Genomic DNA, 4605 nt, shown 5'->3' with positions numbered 1-4605 from the left:
TCCATTAGTATCACCCTGTTTTACAGGTGAGAAACTGAGGCACAGAGAGATTTAACAATGTTCCAAGGTTGACTTGCTAGCAAACATCTAGGAAGTAGTAGCATTGCACCTGAGGCCCTGGCAGTCTAGCTCCAGAGTCCATGTGCACAACCACTTAACTAATCTGCTTCTCCATACATAGCCTTGGTGCTGTTACTGCAAACTGATGAGTGTAGGTGTTGTTAATAGATATCTTTATTTGACAAATGAGGAAACTGAGTCACATAGTTTAGATTACCTTGTCAAATGCCACACCATTAAGAAGAAATTAAGCCAAATTTGACTAAGGTATTTTGTTCCTAGGATTTCTGCTTCTAAATACTATGTATGTTTCCTTTCTAAGAATGCTATTGCACAAAATCACCTCTAGAAATCATTAATCTCTTCTTTATTGTTGTAAAAAAAATCACACTGTTTTTCTTCAGGACTGATTTTTTTAAGTGCTGCAAGTATCATTTTACTGAGTGACTGGCCAACCACATCAGATTGTACTGCCCACCCGCAACCATTTAATTACACAGTGCTCGCAAAGCCAGAACTGCTGACCTGAATCCTGTGGTCTTTTCTCTCCATGTGGTAAGCTCTTAATCAATTGAGTGTTCAATTCAGTTTAATTCAATGTTTTTACTGGCTTGAACCATTTCCTAGCTGAGCTCACACAAATACCACCAAGGACTGCCATCTGACCAGGTCTATACGGATCAGAGTCCAGATTTTAATCAGTCTAGTTTCTATGTGTGTGGTCCTTACAGTAAAGTCATTTGGTATCTGATAGTGTAAAAATGTTGACTTTGATACAGAGATTGTTGCAATGAGTCACTGTATGGAGGCCAAGGTCTGTCTGACAATAGTGGCACTAAAGGACTTGTCCTGACAAGGAAGCATAGAAGAACTGACTGTGCTTCTCAATGCTAGTTTGCAAAGGGAGGCTCTGATTAGTATCTCAATCTCTAAGCTGCTGTTTAAGGTATTTAATCATCAAAACATATCCATATCCATGTATGCTTCCTGCAATTCTCAGTTGGACCCAGAATCTACATTTGCCCTTGGATTGATGATGGATTTTGTATTATTATTTGCTTGCTTTGAACAGAGAGGCATCTGAATTCTCTCAGCCCTAAGAGGAGACCCTGTATCAGTGGGTCTTCTAAATAGTTGCTTGGGGATTCTGTGGGCAGTGCGCAACTCAAGCATGACAATCTTTGTATGAAGCTCCAGGAGTATGCCACTTGCCCATCTCACCTTTTGTACTGGTCATCCGTTAACTATCTGTCTGCCTGCCTGTCGCTTTGGGAAATATTTTTCTCCAATTCTATGTAATTATCTTAGTTCTCTAAGTCATATTGTCCCCCCTTGTTATTGACAAAGGGGTGTATGTAACACCCACTGCTAGTCAGAGTACCCTAAAATCTGGACATATGGCTGAAAAAATAGTGGCGAGCATGCAGCCTAAGTAAAATTTGAAGAAGAAGGGATAGGTGAGGAGTCAAAGGCATTTTACAATGTGAATTACTTGTCCTTTGCTGCAAAACACGTTACCCACAAAACATTTACAGCCTAAAACACAAATTTCATAGTTCCTGTATGTCAGAGATTCCAAGAATGGCTCAGCAGGGTCAACTGGCTTAGAGTCTTTCAAAAGGTTGCAATGTTGTGTCAATAAAGGACCCAGTCAAATCAAAGTTCAACTGAAGGAATATATGCTTCCAAGGTCCCTCAGTAGTTATTGTTAGAATTTTGTTCTCAGGAGCCATTAAACTAAGGGACTCAACTTCCCACTGGCTGTTGGCCAAAGGCAATTTTCAGTTCCTTGTCACTTTCGACTGTCCACAGGGAAGCTGGCTTCCCCAGAGTGGGCAAGTAAGGGGTCAAGAGAGGTAGTTACAGCGAAACGGAGCATGACAGCAAGATGGAAGCCACAGTCTTTCACAATGAATCAAGGAAGTTATAGGCCATCACTTTTGGCATACTCTATACATTTAAAGCAATACATTCTTTACATTTCTAGGTCCAGCCCATGCTCAAGGGGACGGGGTTATACAAAAGCATGTTGGGAAGGAAGTGGGCATCATCTGGAGCCATGTTAGAATTCTGGCTACCACAACAATGCTTCTATATATGTGAACCCAAAGCTGACACTAACCCATTTGGGGCAAACAAATTAGAAAAAGTATTCTCCTTTTAACAACCAGATGCAGCCCAGATATGCCTATGTCAAGATAAAAGGCACCGGTCCTTGGAGAATGCATCCCCAAGTCAGAGCACATGGGTTGACTCACAGAGACTACCATCACTGAGCAGTGCACACACTATAAAGCTGAGAAGAGAAGCTCTGTGTTCACTATTGCCTCATTTCCTGCCAATGCACAATTCTGTGTTAAATAATGATAATTTGAATGTGAAGTCCAACCTGACCTGTTTCAGAAGAGTAAAGGCTTTGATAGGGATCACAGTCAATGTAATATCTCTCATTAAATAAGAGAATGTAAATGACATCTCTGAAATCAAGCCACTAGCTTTAAAGCACTATGCAAATATAAGAAATTATTATATTAGCTAGTCTGGTGAATTCAACTAACTAATCCCACCTAATACCAGCATTTTATATGGAATACTCTGTAATTAACTTCAGATTCTCATCCCACTTTTATTCAGCAGAGCTTTACTGAGTACCATTTTTTATCACATACTTTCAGGCAGATAGGAGTCATGATGCCGAATAAAACAAACAGTGCCAGATATGGGTGGGTTTTCATACAGATGGCATAACTAGACACCTACATGCACTCAAAGGGACTCAAATGCTACGTTTCTCTTACTCCAAACCATCTCACTATCATTACTCTCTGTGCCTGAAACTCCCAAAGGAGGAGAGCTAACTCTTAGTGCCTACAATATGCCATACACTAAACCATGTGGTTTATCTATATTTGTTATAATCAGGTAACTTTCAGAGGCAACTATCCTCCATGCAGTATTTAGTGCTCAGGATACTTTCATCTTGTGACTTCACCATCTCCAAACAAGCCCTCCTTCAGGCTGCCAATAGGGAAGAGAGATTGAAGAATTTGGCAATGGCTTTTTACTGCTGGAAATGATCTGTGTCACTTCTGCTCATAGCCCTTTGTCTGAAATCATTAAAATGGCCTGGACAAACTCTAGAGGGGCTGAGAAGTCTGGTCTTCTGTGCTCAAAAGAACATGGCAAACTAATAACGTCTACAACCACATCCACCATTTTCTTCCTACAAAAGATGCTGCAGAGTCTTAGAAAGTACAGGTAACCTTTCCAAGGTGATTCAGCAGAGCGTGGATTAGAACTGCAGTCTGTCTGGTTTCAAAACACAGGCTTTCATTTTCCACCACAACAACCTACCACTTGGTGGAACCATTCCTTTAGGAATTGCTTACTAGGATATTCATTTTCAAGTGGCATGTATTAAAAAGTACATTCTGAATGCCTTACCCCAATCTGATCCTAAGGCAATGAGCTCTCTCCCATATATGAACAACTCTCACCGAGACTTTACCTGTCTTGAGTCTTTTTGCATCCTCTACCCATCCATAGACCATCTGAAAATGTGGCTCTAACACTCTATTTACAGAAAGCTGTTACTTAAGAAGCCACTTTTTCATCCTCCCTCTATCCAGTCTCTGCTTTCAGGAAAGACTACAACATCCATGCTGTGTCATTATAGTCAAGGAAAGTCAACATATTCTATTTTCCATCCATCCCCTATTCCTTCATCAGACACCACTAAGTCATTACCTGAAGGAGGAAAGCACTGTCTGAGAAGAAGGGAGAATGTTTGGGGCCAGTGTTTAATGTCTTCCCTGAAAACCCCATGACACCATAGATCTGACTTGATATTTTCCTTTCTACTGATTTTGTACGGCTGACTTAAGAAAGCAAACAATGATAACAACAAAAATACTAGTACAAAAGCATAGGAACATAATTAAGCAACACCTGAAAACTGAGTTGGCAGAGTAGCAGCCTGCTAACTTGTCATCATTGCCAAAAGATGAATGGCAATGCCTGTTATCACAAAATTTTTGGGAGAAGATAAACAATGTGAAAAAAGTATAGCTCAAGAAAGAAGCTGTCAAATACCTTTGCATGTCCAGAGGAAAAAGAGACCATGTCCTGCTCAGGTAATCAGTGAAGGCTTCATGGGGGAATTGGCATTTGATAATAACAACAGTAATGATAAAATGGAAATAAAGCCAAGTTAACATGAATAGATCTAATTATACCAGGAATTTTCCCAAACACTTTATACATTCATAACTCATTTATATATTTGTTAACTCATTTAGTCGTTAGGATAATTCTAGCAGATATTTATGTACTCATTCAATACATACTTACTGAGTCCCTGCTCTGTGCAGGTAGTCTATGAGCTGAGGTTATGGCAAAGAGCAAGACAGAAAATGTCGTTACTCCCTTGCCACTGTCTACTGAGAGCCACTATAATTTGTATTTTACACAAAACTGAGGTATGAAGGAGTTACGTATACTACTAAAGGTCACATACACACTTTCAGGGTCCAAGCCAGGATTGGA

Source organism: Symphalangus syndactylus, chromosome 16 (genome assembly GCF_028878055.3).
Source record: "Symphalangus syndactylus isolate Jambi chromosome 16, NHGRI_mSymSyn1-v2.1_pri, whole genome shotgun sequence".
Lineage (NCBI taxonomy): Eukaryota > Metazoa > Chordata > Mammalia > Primates > Hylobatidae > Symphalangus > Symphalangus syndactylus.
This window is presented reverse-complemented; position numbering follows the sequence as displayed.